At 43.7% G+C, this 25,612-nt stretch overlaps 1 long non-coding RNA gene across 2 annotated transcripts; it reads right to left on the minus strand.

Annotated features, from left to right (window-relative positions):
• Positions 1-14,189: 14,189 nt before the first annotated feature.
• Positions 14,190-22,072, minus strand: LOC145540975 (uncharacterized). Of its 2 annotated transcripts, none has more exons than XR_014078676.1 (3): positions 22,033-22,072; positions 21,415-21,621; positions 14,190-15,463 (listed from the first exon to the last, which is right to left on the minus strand). It is a non-coding gene; the product is annotated as an uncharacterized LOC145540975 (long non-coding RNA). The 2 variants fall into 2 exon arrangements; XR_014078675.1 differs by having other exon boundaries at positions 14,190-15,299; positions 21,415-21,608; positions 21,933-22,072.
• Between the last annotated feature and the right edge of the window lie 3,540 nt (positions 22,073-25,612).

The following is a 25,612-nucleotide window of genomic DNA, read 5'->3' on the forward strand; positions in this document are numbered from 1 at the left end:
ACTGAGCCTGCATGCTGCAGCTACTGAAGCCAGTGCAGCCTGTAGCTTACAGTCCACAACAAGAGCAACCACCACATGAGAAGCCCTCACACTGCAATGAAGGATAGCCCCCGCCCACCACAGCTAAAGAATGCCCACACCCATCAACGAAGACCCAGAACAGCCAAAAATAAATACATTAATTTAAAAATAAAACAAAATATGTCAGAGTTAGTAAATGGCATAACAGGTTGGAGCCCCATTCTCTTTGCTGACAGAGTTCAGGTATTTAACTAATATGATAATAATTCTGACCAGCAGCATTGACTGTTCTAAAAATTTTTTAGATAGAAACATGGATAGATCAACAGGTAGTAGGTAGAGCAACAATCAAAAGTTATACAGAAGCATGTAAATATAGTTGCTCACAGCATCATATACATGGATGTACATGGATGTTTGCAGACACACACACACACACACCAATATAATCCAGGATCAGAAGAAGGAAAACTAGAGAGTAAGGCCAGGAGCAATGATGTTTATTCTTTCCCTGGATGAGTGTGGACATCTTTGAGAAGTAGAAACTATGCTAAAGTTCCCTTGTCACCCGCATAACCAGTTACTCTTTGTTCACCTTTGGTAGCTCCCCTTCCTTGTCTCACCCACCGGCTGTAATGTTTCCTAAGGAAAACAAATTTCTTTTCTTTAATTTTCTCCCTTTGGTTTTTTGGGCCTGCGAATATCCTACTTCTTTTTTAAAATTTATTTTATCAAGGTATAGATTTACAACATGGTGTTGATTTCTGCTGTACAACAAAGTGATTCATTTATACATATGTATCCATCTCCCCTCACCCTCCTTTGGCAACAACCAGTCTGTTCTCTATGTTCCTGAGTCTGTTCTGTAGATAAGTTCATCTGTGTCATATTTTAGATTCCACATACAAGTACGGATGCATGTATGCATGCTGAGTTGCTTCAGTCGTGTCTGACTCTGTGCGATGCTATGGACTCTAGCCCACCAGGCTCCTCTGTCCATGGGATTTTCCAGGCAAGAATACTAGAGTGGGTTGCCAGGCCCTCCTCCAGGGGATCTTCCTGACCCAGGGATTGAACCCACGTCTCTTGCATTGCACGCTGGATCTGTTTGGGCCTGGCTCAGCATCCCCTCTCTAGTAATGGAAACATCGCTCCATTTGGCAAAACCATGCCACCTCCATTGTCAGTTCCTGTTTTCCAAGTGGGGCTGACTCACTTCCCAGCTGCAAGAGGAGGCATAAACACATGAATCGGGCCAGACTAATAAGAGATTGGACCACGAATCTTGTGATACAGTCTAAACCAATGGAAATCACTCCAGAAGTTTTGTAGGAAACAATGAGAAAAGATTCTTCCTTTCAGTGCGTGCTAAGTCACTTCAGTCGTGTCCAACTGTTTGCAACACCATGGACTGAAGCCCTCCAGGAGCCCTCCAGGCTCCTCTGTCCGTGGAGTTCTCCAGGCAAGAATACTGGAGTGGGTTGCCATGCCCTCCTCCAGAGGATCTGCCCGAACTAGGAATCGAACCCATGGCTCTTAAGTTTCCTGCATTGGCAGATGGGTTCTTTACCACTAGCACCATCTGAGAAGCCTCTTGCTTTCAGTGAAAGTGAAAGTCGCTTGGTGGAAATTAAGAAACTGCTGGTGGCTATTTTTTTTTAAATCATGACTAGGGAGACTCTAGCTGAGCATGAAGCTCAAACAAAAGGGAGATGGATCACTGAAGACATCTTTGAGTACCTAGATCCAACTGTGTCTGAAGCCAGCTACCCCTAGACTCAGGTGAGTCAACAAAGTCTTTTCTGCTCTGGCCAATTTGAATATTATTTGCCATTTGTAACTGAAACAGACTTTAGTATTCACAAGGCTCTTCACAAAGACTCTGCTTCTTTCTTCCCAGAGACGTGATAGGACTGTACTTCCACATTCTCTTTGAAGTTAGGGGTGGTTACGGGACCTGCTTTGACCAGTTACGTGTGAACGGATTTTTAAAAAAATTAATTTGGCTACACCGGGTCTTCGTTGCCACATGCGGGATCTTTAGTTGCAGCATATGGGATTTAGTTCCCTCCCAGGGATTGAACCCAGGCACCCAGGCCGCCTGCTTTGGGAGCATGCAGTCTTAACCACTGAACCATCCAGAAAGTCCCTGAGTAGATTTTTTAAGAGCCAGTACAGAGTCTGCCACTCTTTTCTCTCTGCCAGTAGCAATCAGCAATACTCCACGTAGCGTCTCTCTCATCAGCCTGGTTCCCAGACTGAGGGTGACGAGCGACAGAGCTCCCAGCTGACCTGCAATGGACATGTAGCATGAGCAAGATATAAAGCTTTATTTTTTTTTTCAGCCACTGAGATTTTGGAGCTTTTGTTGCTAGAATATAACCCACAGCATCCTGACCAACACTAATACAGACTAGTTTAGAGAGGAAAGCAATTGTTGCTTTGTTAATCTGTGTTATCATTTAAAAGCATCAGCATACACAATAATGTGAATGTACTTAAGGCCACTGAAGTGTACTCTTAAAAATGGTTAAAATAGCGCAGCTCCTTTAAGGGGGTTACAGCATTGTCACCACTTTGTTGCAGGCTGTGATCCCAAGTACCAGATCTGGGACATCAATCACCTTCACGAACAATGCTCTTCATTTACATTTTATATATATACTTTGGCTGTACTGCACAGCTTGTGGGATCTTAATTCCCTGACCAGGGATTGAACCCGCACCCCTTGTATTGGAAGTTCAGTCTTATCCACTGGACCTCTTCATTTACGCTTTTAAATTGCTCACTTCCACCTCTCTCAACACCAGACTGAGGTAGCCCCTTCTCTCCATCCTCAATCCCATTGGAGCACAGAGAACATTGCAGGGGCACATATATGAGGATTCTGATTGGATTGTAATCATGAGAAACACTAAATTTCAAAATTTCACTCTCCTGTTCAAGTATTATATGATGATGACCCATGAGAGCTCTGAAGTTACCATTAAAAGGACAGCTTACTTTTTCCTGAAAAGAAAAGTCAATTTAAAATGGTCAGTTGTGTTCTATCTACTGATATATTTTATCACAATAAAAAATATCACCATCAGGCAATCAAGTATTTATTAGGGCCCCAGGGGATAATTCCATGTAAATGGCTCTGGTGGCCTAGAAAACATTCTTTCTTGCCTTCACTTAGCAGACTTTTACTGAGCATCTACTATGTGCCTATGACCATGCTAGACACTGGGGGAAAGAGACGCATTTCTGACCTTGAAAAGTACTCATCCAGCAAGAGAGCATTCATCACAGCTGGTCACTATCCTCAGCAGCCCCCCTCCCCTTCAGGTTCTTGCATTACCACTAGACCCCTCTGCAGCCTCATCAAGCAGTAATGACTCAGCCGTTATAGCCATTTAGAGAGCACTCCCTCCTTCTAATCTGTCTGCTCTCTTCTTTGCTAGGACAGAGGGCTTCCCTGGTGTCTCAGCGGTACTGAATCTGTCTGCAATGCAAGAGACCCAGGTTTGATCCCAGGGTCAGGAAGATCTCCTGGAGAAGGGAATGCCTGGAGAACTCCATGGACAGAGGGGCCTGGCAGGCTACAATCCATGGGCTTGCAAAGAGTCAGACACGACTGAGCAACTAACACTTTCTCTTTCATTTTTCACTAGGATAGGGTTTAAGAGGACAGGTAGGAGGGTCTACCAGGCAGAGTTCAAATCCCAGCTCTACCACATAATAGTTTTGTGACCTGGGCAAATTATTTAATTTCTCTGTGCCTCCTTCTCTTAAAATGGAGATGCAAATAGTACCTGCCTTGTGATGGTTGTGAAGATTAAATGAGGTATTTCACATAAACACATAGCCCAATGCTTGTACAGAACAAATGCTGAATAACTATTAGTTATCATTGGTAGTTGTTCTGAGCCCCTGTGATGCTCGCATATCCAGCCCACTAGTGGAAGCTACATCAAGGATTCTGTATTCCAAGCTTCTGCATGTGGTGATAGAGGTGGACTCACACTTCTTTCCTCTTTCTGCCGGGGACCATTGCTGGTCCACAGCCACTTGGGAGCACCCTCGAGTTAGGCACAACCTGTTTCTCCTCCTGACAGGTGGCTCTGTTCCCGGCCAGCAGAGTTCAGTCAGAGCTTCTCACTATCTCCTTTAGTCAGAGCCTGGGAACTGGGTGTGTCTCCAGGACAAGAGGCGGGAGGCTGATTTCTAACAGTTAAGGGAGGCCACATCTGCCAAGGGAAGGCTTATAGCAGCTCAGTATCCCAACTTCCCAGCCTTGTCAGCAGGGTTTGTGTGGCTGGATTAATCTTTCTTCCCTTCTTTCCTTTCGCCCACGCCATGTAGGACCTTCTTTCCCTGACCAGGGATCGAGCCCCTACCTCTTGCGTTGGAGGCATGCACTGGACCCACTGGACTGCCAGGGAAGTCCCTGGATTAATATTTCAAAAGCATATCCTCACTCTCATCAAATTTCCGGAAGACCCCCACACACACCCTGCAATTTTACCATTTGCAAACGGGGGTCACCCTTCTGAATTAGAAAACAATGGTGCACACACTGGACAGTTACAAGATGCTGATGGGCTAGACAAAGAGAGAGTGGAGGGCGCATGTGTGAACAAAATCTGCGTGTAAAATCCCTCTGCATGCATGTGTGCTAAGTCACTTCAGTTGTGTCCGACTCTTGTGACCCTATGGACTGTAGCCCACAAGGCTCGTCTCTCCATGGGATTCTCCAGGCAAGAATATTGGAGTGGGTTTCCATTTCCTCCTCTAAGGGATCTTCCCAACCCAGGGATCAAACCTGAGTCTCTTCTGTCTCCTGCATTAGCAGGCAGATTCTTTACCACTAACGCCACCTGGGAAGCCAAAGTCCCTTTAGATGGTAATAATTTTCTTCCAGGCAATCACAATTATCTTAACCAAATCTAATTCCAATTTTTTTTAAAAGCACATCTCCCTTATTGAAAAATTCCAAACTATTTCATTTGGATTTGCTTCTTCTATTTTCCTTATCTTTAGAAAAGTTAGCAGACATATTTTAGAGCAGTTTTAGGTTTATAGAACAATTGGGCAGAAAGTACGGAGAGTTACCATACAGCCCCTCTCCCCAAGTGCACGCTTCCTTGTTTTATTAACATCTGGCATTAGTGTGTTACACCTGTTACAATGAATGAACTAATATTGATGTGTTGTTGTTCACGAAGGGCCCTAGTTGATGCTCAGCCTCCATCTTTGGGTGATATAGGTCCATGGGTTTTGATACGCATGTCACATCGTGCACAGCATCAGACAATGCTTTCACTGCCCTGAAGACCCTGTGCTCCGCTTATATGTCCCCTCCCCCGACCTCTGGCCAGCATGGAGCTTTTACTGTCTCTGCAGTTCTGCTTTTTCCAGGATGTCATATATCCAGAATCACACAGTTTGTGATCTTTTCAGGTTGACTTCTTTCATTTAGCAGTATGCATTTATGCCTCCTCCGAGGCTTTGCCTGGCTTGGTGGGCCCCTCCCCACCTCCTTTCCTTCTTTCTAGCCTTGTGGAGGTATAGGTTGACACATAGCATTGTGTGACATTAAGGTGTACAATGTGTTGATCTGACATATTTATAAATTATAAAATGATAACCGCTGTAATATTAGCTACCACCTCCGATCCATCACATAGTTACCATTTCTTGTGTGTGTATGTGTGTGTGTGTGTGTGTGCGTGATGAGACTGTTGAAGATCTACTCTCTCAGCACCATTCAAGTAAATTAAACAGTATTATCAGCCATAACCACCACACTGTATCTCAGATCCGCAAACTTGTTCATCTCCTAACCAGAAGTTCACACTCTTTGACCCATATTTTCCCCACATCTGTCACCCCTGCCCTCCGAGTGGCTTGCTTCTTTTTATCATTGAATAGTATTACATTGTATGAATGTACCATAATTTGTTTATCCATTCACCTGTTGAAGTACATCTGGCTTGGTTCCAAGTTTTGGCAGTTATGAATAAAGCCTCTATAAACACTTGTATGCAGGTTTGTGTGTGGACATAAGTTTCCAACTCATTTGGGTTAATACCAAGAAATGTGATTGCTGGATCATATGGTAAGACTATGTTTAGTTTTTAAGAAACTGCCAGACTGTCTTCCAAAGTGACTGTATTATTTTATATTCCCACTCTGTTGGATTCTCATTTTTTTTCATTAAAGTGTAATGAGAATTTTCAGTCACTTAGAGGAAATCCAAGTATAGCATCCTTCCAGATAATAACTCTTTCAGTCATTTGCAGTTATATGAATCAAATCTAATTCTATTTTTTTAACCTCTTTCTTTTATTGAGACGGTAAAGAATTTGCCTGCAATACAGGAGACCTGGGTTTGATCCCTAGGTCGGGAGGACCCCCTGGAGAAGGGAACAGCTACCCACTCCAGTATTTTTACCTGGACAATTCCATGGACAGAGGAGCCTGGCAGGTTACAGTCCATAGGATCTCAGAGTCAGACATGACTGACTGACTAACATTTCTCTAATTTGGAATTTTCTTCCCCTCCGCTTATTATCTTTTGAAATCTTTTTATTATGGAGAATTCTGAACAGAGTTCAGAGAGCTGGTCAGTGTAACGAGCCCTATGTGTAAGCATCACCACCCCCAAATCAGAAATCCATAACCAATCCCGTCTCATCCATACCCCTAGCCATGTCCCCTTCATATTTTAGTTTTCAACTAGTACTTTTATTGAGATATGCCTTTATTGAGGTTATACCTTTATTAAGGTAAATTTTGTATGCAATAAACCACATCCATTTATTAGTGAACAATTTGATGAGGTTTAACAGATGTACAGCTGGCACAGTGTTAGAGAATCCTCCTGCCTATGCAGGAGACACAGGAGATGCAGGTTCAATCCCTTGGTTGGAAGGATCCCTTGGAGTAGGAAATGGCAGCCCACTCCAGTATTCTTGCCTAGACAATTCCATGGACAGAGGAGCCTGGTGGGCTACAGTCCATGGGGCCACAAATACTCAGACACAACTGAGTGACTGATCATGCACAAAACAGATGTATACATCCTTGAAACTACTGCTGTAATCAAAACACAATACATTTCTATCATCCCTCAATTTTCTTGTGCCCTTTTGCAGTCCCTCTCTCTATTGCCAACCCCAAGCAACCATGATCTATCTTTTTTTTTTCTGTTTTTAATTTTTTTATTTAATGAATTAATTTATTTCAATTGGAGGCTAATTACTTTACAATATTGTGGTGGTTTTTGTTATACATTGACATGAATCAGCCAGGGGTGTACATGTGTCCCCCATCCCGAACCCCCCCTCCCGCCTCCCTCCCCATCCCATCCCCCTGGGTTGTCCAGTGCACTGGCTTTGAGTGTCCCGCTTCATGCATCAAACCTGGACTGGTCATCTGTTTCACATATGGTAATATACATGTTTCAATGCTATTCTCTCAAATCATCCCACCCTCACCTTCTCCCAGAGTCCAAAAGTCTGTTCTTTGCATCTGTGTCTCTTTTGCTGCCTTGCATATACGATCACTACCATTTTTCTAAATTTCATATATATGCGTTAATATACTGTATTGGTGTTTTTTTCTCTGATTTACTTCACTCTGTATAATAGGCTCCAGTTTCATCCACCTCATTAGAACTGATTCAAATGTATTCTTTTTAATAGCTGAATAATATTCCATTGTGTATATGTACCACAGCTTTCTTATCCATTCATCTGTTGATGGACACCTAGATTGCTTCCATGTCATTATAAACAGTGCTGTGATGAACATTGGGGTGCATTTGTCTCTTTCAATTCTGGTTTCCTCGGTGTGTATGCCCAGCAGTGGGATTGCTGGGTCATATGGCAGTTCTATTCCCAGTTTTTTAAGGAATCTCCACACTGTTCTCCATAGTGGCTGTAACAGTTTGCATTCCCACCAACAGTGTAAGATGGTTCCCTTTTCTCCACACCCTCTCCAGCATTTATTGCTTGTAGACTTTTTGATGGCATCCATTCTGACTGGTGTGAGATGGTACTTCACTGTGGTTTTGATTTGCATTTCTCTGACAATGAGTGATATTGAGCATCTTTTCATTTGTTTGTTAGCCATCTGTATGTCTTTGGAGAAATGCCTGTTTACTTTGGCCCATTTTTTGATTGGGTCATTTATTTTGCTGGTATTGAGCTGCATGAGCTGCTTATATATTTTGGAGATTAATTCTTTGTCAGTTGTTTCATCGATATTATTTTCTTCATTCTGAAGGCTGTCTTTTCACCTTGCTTATAGTTTCCTTTGTTGTGCAAAAGCTTTTAAGTTTAATTAGGCCCCATTTGTTTATTTTTGCTTTTATTTCCATTACTCTGGGAGGTGGGTCATAGAGGATCTTGCTGTGATTTATATCACAGCCTATGTTCTGCCTATGTTTTCCTCTAGGAGTTTTATAATTTCTGGTCTTACATTTAGATATTTAATCCATTTTGAGTTTATTTTTGTGTATGGTGTTAGGAAGTGTTCTAGTTTCATTCTTTTATAGGTGGTTGACCAGTTTTTCCAGAACCACTTGTTAATGAGATTGTCTTTTCTCCATTGTATATTCTTGCATCCTTTGTCAAAGATATGGTGAGCAGAGGTGCATGGATTTATCTCTGGGCTTTCTATCTTGTTTTGTTGATCGATATTTCTGTCTTTGTGCCAGTACCATACTGTCTTAATGGCTGTAGCTTTGTAGTATAGTCTGAAGTCAGGCAGGTTGATTCCTCCAGTTCCAGTCTTCTTTTTCAAGATTGCCTTGGCTATTCAAGGTTTTTTTGTGTTTCAATACAAATTGTGAAATTATTTGTTCTAGTTCTTCGAAAAATACCGTTGGTAGCTTGATAGGGACTGCATTGAATCTATGCATGATCTACCTTTTTTAAAAAAAATTATTTATTTATTTTTGGCAGTGCTGAGTCTTTGCTACTGTGTGTGGGCTTCTCATTGTGGTGGCTTCTCTCATTGCAGAGCAGGGGCTCTAGGGCACGGGTCTTCAGTAGTTGCAGCAATAGGATCAATAGTTGTGGCATTTGGACTTAGTTGCCCCACAGCATGTGAAATCTTCCCGGACCAGGGCTTGAACTTGAGTGCCCTGCAATGGCAGGCAGATTATTAACCCCTGGATCACCAGGGAAGGCCCATGATCTACCTTTTTCTTTTTGACTACATGTTTCTTCCTCATATTATTTTGAAGCCAATGTCAGACATTGCTTAATCTATAAACATTTTAGTATACATTTCTAAGAGATAAGACCTTCTTAAAAGTATACAATGCCATTATTATACTTCATAGTTAATAATTCCTTAATATCATCAAATATCCTGTGCAGAGCAGGTGTGCATCCTGCACACTAGGTAGAAACCTCCAAGTGTTGGCAAAAGGGAGAGAAATGTGAGCAGATCAAGCAAGCAGAATGCACTGTGGCTGCATGGAGCCCAGGAGCGTCTTGCCTGCATCCAGCTGTCCCTTCCTCTGCTAGATGCTGGATGCCCTCTGCCAGGAGTTGCCAAATAAATATAAAAATGAAAATATTAGGATGCTCAGTTGAAGAGTTGGATTTGAATTTCAAATAAGCAACGAATAATTTTCTTTTAGTATATCCTGGACTTCCCTGGTGGTACCGTGGATAGGAATTCACCTGTCAATGCAGAAGATACGTGTTCGATCCCTGGTCTGGGAAGATCCCACATACAGCAGAGCAACTGAACCCACAAGCCACAACTATTGAACCCGAGTGCTGCAACTGCTGTAGTCCATGTGCCTAGAGCCTATGCTTCACAACAAGAAAAGCCACCACAATAAGAAGCCCACACACTACAGCCAAGAGTAGCCCCCGACCGACAACTAGAGAAAGCTCGTGCTTGGCAATGAAGACTCAATGCAACCAAAAATAAATAAATGCATACATGAAAGTGAAAGTGTTAGTTGCTCAGTCATGCCTGACTCTTTGTGACCCCATGGACTGTAGCCTGCCAGGCTCCTCTGTCCATGGAATTCTCCAGGCAAGAATACTGGAATGGCTTGCTATTTCCTTCTCCAGGAGATCTTCCTGACCCAGGGATCAAACCCAGGTCTCCTAGCATTGCAGGTGGGGTCTTTACTGTCTGAGTCACCAAGGAAGCCCACATAAATAAGTAAAAATAAGTATATCCCATGCAATACTTGGGGCATACTTATGCTAAAAAGTGACTCATTGCTTCTCTGAAACTCAGATTTAACAGGCATCCAGTACTTATCTGGCAGGCCTACCTCCCCTGCAACTGATAGAAGAAGGCCACTGTCATGAGCCCAGGGCATCTAGCAGGCCGGTAACTCAGAAAGCAAAGCTCCATCTAACCGAAGTGGGACTGGGTAGAAGGAATGTTAGGACATCTACCCGCTCTCCATTTCCAGCCCTCTATCCCTTCTGGTGGACAAATCCCTTTCAAGTACTTCCAGCTGATCTGACTTTGCAGCCTCAAAAAGAACCCAACTTAAAAGACCCTTCTGCTTTTTCAACTGGCTCTGAAAAGAGGTGAATTTAAGCCCAACTTAATCTGAGGCACCCTGGGAATGGGGGCATCAAAGGTGGGGCTAGAGGTAAAGAACCTACCTGCCAGTGCAGGAGACCAAAGAGACACGGGTTTGATCCCTGGGTCGGGAAGATCCTCTGGAGTAGGAAATGGCAACCCACTCCAGTATTCTTGCCTGGAGAATTCCATGGACAGAGGAGCCTGGCGGGCTACAGTTCATAGGGTCGCAGAGAGTCAGGTGAGACTGAAGTGACAGCCTGCAGGCTCACACACCCTGGGAGTCAGCTTTCCCTAGCACTTTTATACAAAGCTGCTCTTTTCTTTGTAATGATCTAAGTGGCCATTGTTACAATGGGAATCCCATTTCAGTCTCCAGCAGTCCTTTCAGGAATAGAAACCCCCTACTTGCTCAGACATGTTGTATCAAATGGCAAGATGATCTCACCAAGTACTTTCTTTCTCCTAATTTATTTTGAGTGTAACACATGTTAAAAACGTAGTGGTGAGCCAGGCCGATAGGGCTAGAATAGGATAATCAAATAGTTAGCTTAGAAACCTCATTAGGGAATTGTAGATAGGGGACTTCAGAGGGCTTTGAGAGATCACAGTAAGACTAATGATCACTCCAGAAAGTAATGGGAAAATTCTGAAACAATGTCGGCTTATTTGACACCTAAAGCAAAACAAGTCACTTAGCATCAAAGTCAGACTGGTTTGCTTAACAATGAAATCAAGATAACTTGCTTAGCAACAAAATCATGCAACAGAAGCAGGAGACATACCCCAAAACAATAAAACAATGGTGGCACCAGACCTACATCCTGCCCAGTAAGCTCAGGGAGTTAATAACCACTCCCCCAACAAACATGCTCTTTGGCCCCAAGACATGTTCTTTGCACAGTGCCCTCCCTCCAAACAATAAAACAATAGTAGAAAAATAAGGCCTACAACCTACCTAGTGTCATCAAATTAATGATCCCCTAAACAGGCCCTGTGCACACAAAAGATCAATCATTTACTGAAAGGTGACTTTTCAAAATGAAGGACGGCCATTGTACCGAGACCTGAACATATTTTCCCGAAGCGCTATAACACTACTGGCCCAACTATACAGAGACAAGTAGATCCCCTTCCCCATCCAGGGGACGAACTGATGATGGAAAAGTTATGTTTACTCAAGAAAGACAAAGGGGAGCTTCTCCCCTTCCTCTCCCTTCCTCTGATTATAAAAATGTAACCCACAGAATACTTGGGGTAGTGCAACACTTGCCTGCCTAATTGTGAACCTTACAAGCATCCTATTCTAGTAAATCACTTCTTATCTATCCCTTCGCCTCTTGCTGAATTCCTTTCTGCATTGACACATAAAGGACTGTGGTGCCAGAGCTCTTTGGAGCCCTGGAAACAACACCTAATGTCTCAAGACTGTGGGTCCATCTGTGCCAAAGGCAAAAAGACTACGCCCCCTTGTCTATAACAGGGAGTTCTTTACCTTCCATCACAGGTGTCTACACCTGGCAAATAATGTCCCACTCAATGCAAACATTTTTGGCTGCACCTTGAGGCAAGTGGCACCTTAGGTCCCCAACCAGGAATTGAAACTGTGCCCCATACAGTGGAAGCACGCAGTCTTACCAGGGAAGTCCCAACACAATTGTTTTTTTATTGTCATTTTATTTATTGTGTGAGTTTCCCAGGTGGCGCTAGTGGTAAGGAACCTGCCTCCCAATGCAGGAGACATAACAGACATGGGTTCAATCCCTGGGTTCAGAAGATCCCCTGGAGGAGGGAATGCCAACCCACTCCAGTATTCTTGCCTGGAGAATCCCAGGGAGAGAGGAGCCTGGTGGACTATGATCCATGGGGTCTCAAAGAGTTGGACATGACTGAAGCAACTTATCAAGCATCTGATACACACAGAGGAGTAAATAAAAGCACATGTACAGTTTAATGCATCATTATAAATTGGACACCCATATAAGAATCAATGAGGTCTAGAAGGGCACTCAGCCGGAATTATCTTGTGAACCACCCACCCCAAGCTGCTTTCCCTTTCATCTCCAGAAGACGCTGCTATCCTAACTCGTGGGCCTCATTTCCCTTCTTTTATCTTGAGTGTTACCACTATTTGTGTACTGCTAAGCAAGTCCCTGTTTTTGAACTTCTTACAAACGGAATTATATTACGTGAACTCTTTGTGACTTGTTTCTTCCTCACACTTGTTCTCAGAATAACAATGCTTTCAGGAGTAATGAAGTGTCTTCAGAAAAATTACTGGCCTTGAAGTCACACTGACCAGTGTTGCCTTCCTGGCTCAGCTACTTACTATCTGTGTGACCGCTCTTTCCCTCCTCTGTCAAATTACAACAAATTATAATTTGAGCACCTCATGTCCAGAGCAGGAAGTCACTTCATGTATCACTCTGTTCTCAGAGGCTCCCAGGGCCTGAGACCTGATGAGTCTTGAGCGAATGAAGGAATTGTTAAATGATGTATGTCAGGGCCAAACCCCGTGGCTAACTCATAGCAAATGGCCAAAACATGGTGGTGAAAATTGTAATTGTCATCAATGTTGTTTATCTGAATATGTGCCTTCCTGTGGGGTCAGCCTTTACAGTGGCTGCCAGTGGACCCTGCCTTCTGACCATCTTGTACTCACATCCCTTGACTACAGACTGGATTAACTGACTCTCTCTGACAAACAGAATGTGGCAGAAGTGATAGGATGTCATTTCCAAGATTCAGTTTTAAAGGGCCATGACTTCCACCTTGGGTCTTCTTTCTCACTGTCCCTGGGGGAAGCCTGTTGCCATGCCATGGGGTAGTCCTGTGGAGAGGCCCTTGTGAGGAGGGACAAAGGCCTGCCAACCATACACGAGCGAGCTCGGAGGCATATTCTCCTCGGAGGAACCTCCAGACGAGTCTGGGACCCCAGGGCACTGGACTGCAACCTCATGAGAGACCTTTAGCCAGAGGCTCCCAGCCAAGCCAGGCCTGGACTCTTGATCCACAGCAACTATGAGATAATGAATGTTTTCTGTTTCAAGCTGCTGCATTTGGGGGCAATTTGTTACACAGCAATGGATAACTAGCAGACCGACTCTTCTTGGGTGAAGGAGCACTGGCAATGTTTAGAGCGTGCGGCAAACAAAGAGATGCTGTGTTCACATCCCTGATGAAGGATGGACTCCTGCCCAGATGCAAGGTGTACAGCTAACTGACAGTCTTCGAGGTCCAGCCCAGCTTTCAAGCTGAGATCATGCTCTTCTTAGGTGCCCTCCCAGCCCACGGGTGAGCTGGAGTAGTGGTTCCAGGACCTGGCCATCTCCACCCAACTCAGGGCCCTCTGAAGGGCAGTCTGCTTACAGAGCTCCACATTGGGCTCCAGAGACTTTGACAGGTCTGCTCAGCAGTCATGTCTTTCCATGGGTGTCACTCCCCGCAAATCCTTTTTTGTTCCAAATCCCACTCAGCCCGTGCTTCCCAGGTAACCCATTGTGCAAACCAAAGACAGCATCTGCCTCATAGAAGCCCAAGCCTTCTAGTCAGGCGAGACCTGGCTCCAATGCAGATTCCACCCCTTGTTAGCTCTGTGACTCTGCGGAAGTTACTTAACCTTTCTGAGCCTTTTTTTCTTACATGAACATTGTATGATAAACAACATGGGACTCAAACAGGACTTTTATTTACAGTGTGTAACAGAATGAGCAACACATATTACTAGTGAGTGCTAGATAAAAGACAACTATTGTCTATCCATAGATGGCATACCAACCACTTTATATTTTTCATAAAGTTTTATTGGAAATTATTCCAATAACTTGTCCAGAATATATTGTCTAGTACTTGCTTATCTATAGTTCAGTTCAGTCGCTCAGTCGTGTCCAACTCTTTGCGATCCCATGAATTGCAGCACGACAGGCCTCTCTGTCCATCACCAACTCCCGGAGTCTACCCAAACCCATGTTCATTGAGTCGGTGATGCCATCCAACCATCTCATCCTCTGTCGTCCCCTTCTCCTCCCGCCCCCAATCCTACCCAGCATTAGGGTCTTTTCCAATGAGTCAACCCTTCGCATGAGGTGGCCAAAGTATTGGAGTTTCAGCTTCAACATCAGACCTTCCAATGAACACCCAGGATTGATCTCTTTTAGGATGGATTGATTGGATCTCCTCGCAGTCCAAGGGACTCTCAAGAGTTTTCTCCAACACCACAATTCAAAAGCATCAATTCTGCGGCCCTCAGCTTTCTTCACCATCCAACTCTCACACCCATACATGACCACTGGAAAAACCATAGCCTTGACTAGATGGACTTTTATTGGCAAAGTAATGTCTCTTCTTTTAAATATGCTGTCTAGGTTGGCCATAACCTTCCTTCCAAGGAGCAAGCATCTTTTAATTTCATGGCTGCAGTCACCATCAGCAGTGATTCTGGAGCCTCCAAAAATAAAGTCTGACACTGTTTCCACTGTTTCCCCATCTATTTCCCATGAAGTGATGGGACCAGATGCCAGCCATGATCTTAGTTTTCTGAACATTGAGCTTTAAGCCAACTTTTTCACTCTCCTCTTTCACCTTCATCAAGAGGCTCTTTAGTTCTTCTTCACTTTCTGCCATAAGGGTGGTGTCATCCGCATATCTGAGGTTATTGATATTTCTCCCGGCAATCTTGATTACAGCTTGTGTTTCTTTCACCCCAGCGTTTCTCTTGATGTACTCTGCATATAAGTTAAATAAGCAGGGTGACAATATACAGCCTTGACATACTCCTTTTCATATTTGGAACCAGTCTGTTGTTCCATGTCCAGTTCTAACTGTTGCTTCCTGACCTGCATACAGGTTTCTCAGGAGACAGGTCAGATGGTCTGTTAGTAGACCTTTGCTATTCATGAGAGTGTTGACAAAAAAAATTAGTCAATCAATCTAAGAAAGAAATGGAAAATTTTATTTGAGCCAAATTTGTTGAACATAATCTGGGAAGAGCATCTCAGAAAGCTGAGGACTGCTCCACCCTTAGAAGTCAAGACAGAGTTACATAAGTTTTATGAGACAGAGGGTGGTACATCAAATGACATATTATTGACAGTTTATGTAAGCCAGATCTAAGCACCTGGTGGGTCCCATCACCCCTTACAAGAACAAGAAGGAGTGCTATCTTTTAAGGCCTTGTCTGGTTAATATTGTGTTTCCCCAGTGGCTCAGCGATAAAGAATGCCTGTGAAGCAGAAGGTACAGGAGACACCAGTTCGATCCCTGGGTTGAGACGACCTCCTGGAAGGGGACACAACAACCCACTTCAGTACTCTTGCCTGGAGAATCCCATGGACAGAGGAGCCCGCTGGGCTACAGTCCATAGGGTAGCAAATAGTCAAGCATGACTGTAGCATCTGTGCACACACACACTGATTGATACTATGAGAATGCTGCTCTAAAGCAGGTGTTCTTGCTGATGGGAGAGGTCTGGTCAATGTACAGATACACAATGCACAATAGGGAAGAGAGGAGGCCACAGGGCAGAGACAATTTTTTGTTTAAATTTTTAGTCTTGCCATAAAAACATGACATTTATTTCACAAGGGTTATACCTGCTATCTTTATGAAACCCTCAACTACTAACTTCCCCTGTAGCACATATTGTTATCCATAAAATGAAATCAAGTAAAACTCAAAGGAACACATGACTCAAGTCCTTCACATTTCTATAAATAAGGAACCAAACCTTTATAAAGCTTTTGAGTTATGCCAAAGCAACAGAGTGAATCTTTTCTTTTGTTTACATTGAACTTGATTACATCAGAGGGCTGAGTCACTTTGAATGCTGCCCTTTTAATAAACCCAGTCCTGTGAAATTTAATATGTCTAAACCTGTTCCTCCCACAGTCTGTCTCACTTTGATGGATAATTCTGAGTCAGCAAATGGGAAGCCATCAGTGGCACTCCCTTCTCCCTCATTCCCCACCTCTAATCCAACAGCATGTGTTGTCTTTAAAATGCCCTTAATCCTTGTACCTCTTTCCATCTCAAGAGTACCACCCTAGCCTCCTTTCTTTCAAGAGCCTCTTAACAAGTCTTCCTCTTGCATTCAGATAAAGAGCAAACACTTTACCAAAGTTTAGAGGCTCTGCATGAACTGGCTCCTCCCCTCCAAATCTCACCTGCACTCTCCAAACACTCCCTCCCGTATGTCAAGTTCGTGCTTGTCTTAGGACCATCCCACAGGCACTTCCTGTGTTTGGAACCGTCCTCCACACACTCTGTGCATTGCAGCCTCTTTTTCCCCTAAAAAATCTGAGCCTAAACATCCTCGGTTAACTGCCTTCTCAAGCAGGTTCCATCACTCTCAGCTGCAGCACTCAGGTCATTTTTTCTGCTGCATGCATCCCACTTTGCTGTTGTTGTTCAGTTGCTAAGTCATGTCCAACTCTTTGTGACCCCATGGACTGCAGCACACCAGGCTTTTCTGTCCTTCACCATCTCCCAGAGTTTTCTCAAACTCATGTCCACTGAGTCGATGATGCCATCCAACCATCTCATCCTCTGTTGTCCTCTTCTCCTCCTGCCCTTAATCTTTCCCACAATCAGGGTTTTTCCAATGAGTGGGTTCTTCACATCAGGTGACCAAAATATTGTCACTGCAGCTTCAGCATCAGTCTTTCCAATGACTATTCAGGGTTGCTTTCCTTTAGGATTGACTGGTTTGATCTTGCTGTCCAGGGGACTTCTCCAGTACCACAGTTCAAAAGCATCATTTCTCTGGTGCTCAGCCTTCTTTATGGTCCAGCTCTCACATCTGTACATGACTACAGGAAAAACCATAGCTTTGCCTGTATGGACCTTGGTCGGCAAAGTGATATCTCTGTTTTTTAATACACTGTCTTAGTTTGCCATTACTTTTCTTCCAAGGAGCAAGTGTCTTGTTAATTGTGCGGCTGCAGTCACTGTCTGCAGTGATTTTGGAGCCCAAGAAAATAAAATCTGTCACTGTTTTCATTTTTTCCCCATCTATTTACAGGGGAACCAGATGCCATGATCTTAGTTTTTTGAATGTTGAGTTTTAAGCCAGCTTTTTCACTCTCCTCTTTCACCCTCATCAAGAGGCTCTTTAGTTCCTCTTCACTTTCTGCCATTAGAGTGGCATTGTCTGCATATCTGAGGTTGTTGATATTTCTCCTGGCAGTCTTGATTCCAGCTTATGATTCATCCAGCCTGGCATTTCACATGATGTACTCTGTTTAAAAGTTAAATAAGCAGGGTGACAATATACAGCTTTGACATACTCCTTTCCTAATTTGGAACCAATCCGTTGTTCCATGTCTAGTTCTAACTGTTGCTTCTTGATATGCATACACGTTTCTCAGGAGACAGGTAAGGTGCTCTGGTATTCCCATCTCTTCAAGAATTTCCCACAGTTTGTTGTGATCCACATAGTCAAAGGCTTTAGTGCAGTCAATGAAACAGAAGTAGATGTTTTTCTAGAATTCTCTTGATCTTTTTCTATGATCCAACAATTTGATCTCTGGTTCCTCTGCCTTTTCTAAATCCAGTTTGTACATCTGGAAGTTCTTGGTTTACATACTGCTGAAGCCTAGCGAAGGATTTTGAACATTACCTTGCTAGCATGTGAAATAAGTACAATTATGTGGTAGTTTGAATATTCTTTGGCATTGCCTTTCTTTGGGATTGGAATGAATGCTGACATTTTCCAATCTTATGACCATTGCTGAGTTTTCCAAATGTCCTGGCATATTGAATGCAGCACTTTCACAGCATCATGTTTTAGGATTTGAAATAGCTTACTTGGAATTCTATCACCTCCACTAACTTAGTTTGTAGTAATGCATCCTAAGGCCTACTTGACTTCGCATTCCAGGATGTCTGGCTCTAGGTGAGTGAACACACCATTGTGGTTATCCCAGTCATTATACCTTCTTTGTATAGTTCTTCTGTATATTCTTGCCACCTCTTCTTAATCTCTTCTTCTTTGGTTAGATCTTTGCCATTTCTGTCCTTCATTTGCATAAAATGCTCCCTTGGTATCTCCAATTTTCTTGAAGAGATCTATAGTCTTTCCTATTCTATTGTTTTCCACTATTTCTTTGCATTGTTCACTTAAAAGGCTTTCTTTTCACTCCTTATATTCTTTGCAGTCAAAGATGGAGAAGCACTATACAGTCAGCAAAAACAAGATCTGGAGCTAACTGTGGCTCAGATCATGAGCTCCTTATTGCAAAATTCAGGCTTAAATTGAAAAACGTAAGGAAAACCACTAGGCCATTCAGATATGACCTAAATCAAATCTGTTATGATTACACATTGGAGATGGTGAACAGATTCAAGGGATTAGATCTGATAGAGTGCCCAAAATACTAGGGACAGAGGTTTGTAACACTGTATAGGAGGTGGTAACCAAAACCATCCCAAAGAAAGAGAAATGCAAGAAAGCAAAGTGGTTGTCTGAGGAGGCCTTATGATAGCTGAGAAAAGAAGAGAAGCAAAAGGCAAAGGAGAAAGAGGGCAATAACCAGCTGAATGCAGAGTTCCAGAGAATAGCAAGGAGCAATAAGAACACCTTCTTAAGTGAACAACGCACCCCATGTTGTCTTGATGTATTTATTTGTTTACTGAGGGTTTCCCTCAGCCTGATACAGTCTCTCTGAGTGCAAAGGCCTTATCTGCTTTGTTCATCCAGTGCCACTCCCAGTGCTGGCCACAATACAGCCTTGATAAACATCTTTTGGATGGATTTTCTAGTTAGGAATACCACTTAATTAGTTTTTCTCCTATTGCAAAAGCCACAATTTTCATTGTAAAAAAGACCAGAAGGTACAGATTAAAAAAAAAAAAAGATTAAAAACACATTATTGGGTCTTTCCTGTTGGCTAATACTCTGTGCTCCCAAAGCAGGTGGGGCTGGGTTCAATCCCTGGTCAGGGAACTAGATCCCACATGCTGCAACTAGAAGATGCCGTGTGTCACAACTAAGACTTGGCACAGCCAAATAGATTGACAGAAAACAAGTATTTTTTAAATAACCATGTTGTCTCACATTTAGAGGTAGCCACATTAGTCTTCAGATATATTCATCTAGGGCAATTTCAATGCCCACATATATAATGATATATATGCTCCTAAGTCCTTCAACTTTCTGGAGTTAAAATAGCCAAACAAAACACATTGATCCCCATGCAACAGACAAAGGGAACTCAAGCCTTCTAAAGGGGCTATAATGGGGCTTGGCATCCCATAGGAGTAAGCGTTATGATGGTGGCAAGTAGTGACCAAAGCCTTTGGGGAGGTCTTTGGAAGAGCAGGAAGAGGCAGTCAACATGGAGAACCGCCCCAGGCTGGAGGAAAGGGGGGACATTTGACTCATACATAATGAATGTGTGTGAAGTGGAGGTCACTTAGTTGAGTCCAACTCTTTGTGACCCTATGGACTGTAGCCCGCCAGGCTCCTCTGTCCATGGGATTCTCCAGGCAAGGATACTGGAGTGGGTTGCCATGCCCTCCTCCAGGGGATCTTCCCAACCCAGGGATTGAACCCAGGTCTCCCACATTGCAGGCGATTTCTTTACCGATTGAGCCACCAGAGAAGCCCAAGAATACTGGAGTGGGTAGCCTATCCCTTCTCCAGCGGATCTTCCCCACCCAGGAATTGAACCAGAATCTCCTGCATTGCAGGTGGATTCTTTACCAGCTGAGCTACAAGTAAATGTGTCGGACTTAGTTTATTCCGTCTTACCCAGTTTAGGTTTTTCCAGCGGTCTCAAAACAGCCTTTATCATCATTCAGCCAACCTGCCCAGCAAGATGCTAAAATGAGGCCAACTGGGATTCCAGACAACACAGAGGGAACAATTCTCACTACATGAGTTTGACTCCAATCAAACTTAGCCAGGGACTTCCCTAGTGGTCCAGTGATTAAGATTCCACTTGGCAATGCAGGGGAAGTGGCTCCATCCCTTGTCGGGGAACTGAGACCCCACATGCTGCAAGGCAACTAAGCCTGTGCTGGGCAACAAGAGATGCCTGCATGCTGCAACTAGAGCCCAGGTGCAGCAATGAAGAGCCCATGTACTGTAATGAAGACCCAGCACAGCAGCAGCAACAAAACTGAACCAAATGGGGGTAAAGTCTGATGTCCTGGGAGCCCCCAGATCTGTTTAAAATATGTGTGTAGTGAAGCAGAGTTAGGGTATGGGAGCCACCAGACCGTGTCACGATTAAAACAGATGAACAGTCCTTGGCCAGCTCCTTTTCAAGTTAGTCCCCTTTCCCAACAACCTTGCACCTAAGGGGAGGTGTTTTTCACTCCTTTCACAGGAAAGTTAAGTAACTTGCCCAGAGTGACTCAGCCCGAAGGGCCAGAGCTGAGGTTGGAACCCAGTTTTTTTGGCCTCAAAACCTGAATTCTTTCTGTGGCTCAGGAAGCTGGATCTACATGGCTGTCCATGGCACGATCCTGTGTTGTTGTTAGAAATAATGATAACAACTAATATTTAGTGCATTGTGCACTAAAAACTCTGTAAAGAAGGCACAGTTATTTTCTTGCCTTTGCATATAAGGAGACTGAGATTGGGAGACTGCAAGACTTGCCCAACATCGTACTACTAGCAAACAGCTGAGCTAGGATTCAAACCCAGACAGTCTGGCTCCAAAAGCCACACATTTATGCCCCTCCTGCCAGAAACAGGGGCCGGAAGCTGGTAGACATGAATTACCACAGGGCTTTGGGCAGGGCTGAGGTGGGCGGGGTGGGGGAGGATGTGACTATACAGATAATGAAAGCGTGAGCTTTGCAGTCAGGCAGTTTCAAGTTCACATCTACCCTTACCTCGGGAGCTTCCAGCATCCCTTCTCCACCCCCAAACAACTCTGGCTGTTGTTGTCCAGGGTGGTGGTGCGCACACACAGGAGGAACAAAAGCGCCGTCACCCAGCCAGGGCTCTCTTGACTCCGGCGGCCAGCTGCTCCCTCTTTTCGCCCAGGGTCTGCAGACCGCCCAACTCGGCAGCTCCTCAGTGTCTCCTAAAAGGATGCACTCGGCACAACAGGAAACAACAGAAACATTACTGAAGATTTCAGAGCAGAGCCCACGACTCACAGGAAACAATTTCATTTTTTTTTAAATTAAATATTTACTTGGCTGCATTGGGTCTTAGTTGTGGCATTAGTTAGTTGCCCCAAGACATGTGGGGTCTTAGTTCCCCAAACCCAAGTCTCCTGCATTGAAAGGCAGATTCTCAACCACTGGACCACCAGGGAAGTCCCAACAATTTCATTTTTATTCTTCCATACTTCCTTCCAGCCCACGGCCCATTTGTTGGTAACCCCTCCCCCCAGCCTGCCCACCTCTCCATCCCCCTGTGTCCCCTGCCTGAGGTGGCAGGTAACGGCCCAGGGAGGACTTTCTGCTTCTCTGGGTTTTTCCTTCTTCCTCTCCCCTTCTTACCCGCTACACACCCAGATTCCTCTTGCAGCCGCTCTCACTTGAGTTGGCGAACCACATCCCCTGGGTGCAGCCCTCCAGCCCCGGTGATTTGTTAAAGGCTTTATTACAAAGAAGTGTTCTCCCTCTGCGTGGAAACCTGATTAACACAGTAGCTCCTCTACTAACTTCCTTCACTGACACTCTTTCTAAAAAGAAGGCAGTGGGAAGCTGCTGTGCTTGGGAGGGGAGGGCAGGGGAGGCATTCAGCTGCCTAGGCCTGGGCTGGCCTTTCCCCCATGTCCTCTGTGTGGAGAGGTTGCTGGTTTCAAAGGGCTCGGCAAGTCTGTCCTGAGCTCCCATCTTTCCATCTCTGGATTTCTAGCCCATTCTAATAACGAGAGGGATTTGTCTCTGGTGAAGGTTGCCTAAGGCAGTGGCAGGAATCTCTCAGAGAGCAATTACCTTGAAGAGCCCTCCCTGGAGAACAGGTTCTTTTGCTTCCAAATTGGAAAACGCACATATCATGCCAACTAGTCCAGAGGGCACTTAGACCTTTACCACCTAAAACGTTAACAGTCCTTAAAGGGAAAGTGAGCAAGAAGCAAGGGCAAACTTCCAGCCTTTGGGGCAGCAGGCAGGTGGCTTTTAAAGAAAAAGCCCAAGATAATAACGAGCTGTGTTGCTGGTGGAACACACTGGAATGTGATTCTAAAATCCATCAATGATTAAAGTTACATGCCCAGTCTTTTCCTTCCTGCCCCCCGCCACTGCCAAGAGATTATAGATTTCATTCCTTAGTTCTACAACCCCCTCCTTTACCCCAGAGGTGAAATGTCCATTTCAAAAAAGACTGATAACATCAGAAACTTGCAAAAGTCCATACATCAATGGATACTTTGACTTGCTGTAGGTTAATGATCATATAACAGAATGGCTGAGAATGGTGACAGATTTCTTCTTAATCCTATTGGCTTTGAGATGCACTGTGATTTTTTTTGGAAACAGATTTGTTATCTCTGCTAGGCTTTGCCTAAGACAACACTCCACCTTGCTTTTCACAGGTGAACCCTGATTGGAGTAGTTCAGAGGTGTGCAGACTGGTGAGAAGATATTGGCTCAGATGAACATTTTGCTTTGTATAAACACAAACTGGATGCCCCCTCTACAGTTTGCCTGAGAGGTGACTGCAAGCAGCCAAAACTTCAACCAGGATCAGTAACAGAGAAAAAGTAGATCTTGTAAGAACTGGCCAGGCCTATCACACGTGGTTTGGCAGTGAGGACCGTGAGCCTGGGGAGATCTGGCCTGGAGAGAATTCTTTATACCAGAGGACATCCAATGAAGCTATGTCATTGCTGATGATATTTCGTTCTAGAGAGGCTGCTCTTTGCTTTTGAATCTGATCCTGTTTTTGACTGCTGACAAATTCCATTGGCAAGAAAGAGCAAGGGCCAGGATTGCTTCTAAACATGTCAGCAAAATATTTCACTCCCTTTGCTGCTCCCAGAAATGAGTCCCTTTTTTTGATGAACATCAACAAGATCCCTGATTCCCCATTCCCAACAGAGCATAGATCTGAGCCCCCAACTATCTGTGTTCTCACCAAAATGCATTCTAACACAACTTTCTTTTGACTTGGCATTTTGCTCTCTTTTTTCAGATTGACGTTGCTGTTTCAAAATATTTTCTCAGTGATTTCTTTTTCCCAGCTCAGAGGAAAACAGGGCTTGGGCTATAGCAAATTGAAGCAGGTTATTCTTCTTGGAGCAGAGTTAAATGTGTTCCCAGAGAAACGCCAAATACCACTTTATTTTTGGTTGCTGTTCTCTCAAGAGGGCCTTTTAATAGTTCTTGGAGTAGGGATGGTAGTCTCTGGAAACAAGATAAACTGGGAGATATTCACCATTTTCCTACTCCTTTCTTTTCTTTTACACTTGAGGCAACTAAATTGGAAGTTGGATGTCATGAATTCCATAGTTTTACTTGGAATTTTCTCCTATTGACACTGAAGTTTTCTTTTTTGTTAGAATCAGGAATATTTAAACCAAACCTCATAACACGGTCTCAAAATACATTTGAAATGCTTTTTCCCATGGCAGTGACTCTTCCCTTCTCTGGGCTGGTAAAACAGTGTGTGTAACAACGCTGTTTCCAGTATCTAAAACCACACTGTATTTGAATTAGGTTCTGGTAGAAATCCCAAACCACCAGTGGCTTGCAATGAACTTTCTCTCTCCTGTGCAGAGAGGAGAAACAGTGGAAAAGGGGGGTCCACTCCTCAAAGTTCTCAGTGACCCTGGCCTCTTCCAGCTTGTCGCCCCACCAAGCCTAGGCTGTTGTCCTTATGTTCATTATCCCGAATGACTGTACCCATATTACTAGCCAGCAAAGTTAAAAAAAAAAAAAAAGAGGTAAAATAAGGCAAAAGACACCCATTGAAGAAGGTTTCCAGCTACTGCCAAGAGAATGTGCGTGTCTGTGCACAGTAAGTCAGAGTCATATCTGACTCTATGAACTGTAGCCCATCAGTCTCCTTTGTTTGTGAGATTCTCCAGGCAAGAACACTGGAATGGCTTGCCATGCCCTACTCCAGGGTATCTTCCTGACCCAGGGATTGGACCAGAGTTCCCTGCGGCTCCTGCATTGCAGGTAGATTCTTTATCACGGGGCCAGCGGCAAAGCCCGTCAAGAGAACTCTTCTGCTGCTTATATCCCATTGGTCAGAACTTCATCACTTAGCAAGGGGGGTTGGAAAATGTAGTCCTTTTTTTCTGAATGGCTGCATGCACAGTTAAAAATTATCTATAGAGGAATTTCCCGGTGGTCCGGTGGTTATAACTCTGGGCTTTCGCTGCCCAGGGTCCGGGTTTAACCTCTGGTTAAGGAACTAAGATCCCATGAGCCATGTGGTGAAGCCCTCCCTCCCCACCAAAAAAACCTTAAATTACATTTCTGTGACATACACTCTAGGTCATATGTTCTTAAATTTAATGTTTCTTATCAATTACATCTGGAATTCAAATCACCTTTTGAGATAATGATATGAGATGGTATAAAATCAGTATTAGAAATGCTCTATTCTGTAATATTCACACTTTTTTACCAGTAATTTTGCTTTCGGTAGTCCCTACACTAATTAATTAACTCAAAATTTCAGAAAAGGTTTTAAACAAAAATAATACTCTTTGCATAGTTATATAACAAAAGGAATCACATAATAAAAGGAATCAGAATGCCAAAATATGAGAGATTGATCAAATAAACCATGCAACATGTCCTTAAGGAAATATTATGCATCTGTTTAAATTATGTTTAGAGGGAATTCCCTGGTGGTCCAGTGCTCAAGACTTGGTGTTTTCACTACTGGGGCCCAGGTTCAATTTCTGGTTAGGGAACTAAGGTCCTGTGAACCACATGCTGTGCAAAAAAAAAACCCAAAAAACGTTTACAATGAATCCACAGTAACTTAGAAAACTGCTTACCCTGTTAAATAAAAATATAGAGATATAAGCTTGCAGTACAGTTACAACTAACCTATATATAAAAAAGAAAAACAGAAAACAAGCAAACAAAAATCAAACATTAAAATCCAAACCCCAGT

Source organism: Giraffa tippelskirchi, chromosome 3 (genome assembly GCF_054371585.1).
Source record: "Giraffa tippelskirchi isolate mGirTip1 chromosome 3, T2T-mGirTip1v1.2.pri, whole genome shotgun sequence".
Classification (NCBI taxonomy): Eukaryota; Metazoa; Chordata; class Mammalia; order Artiodactyla; family Giraffidae; genus Giraffa; species Giraffa tippelskirchi.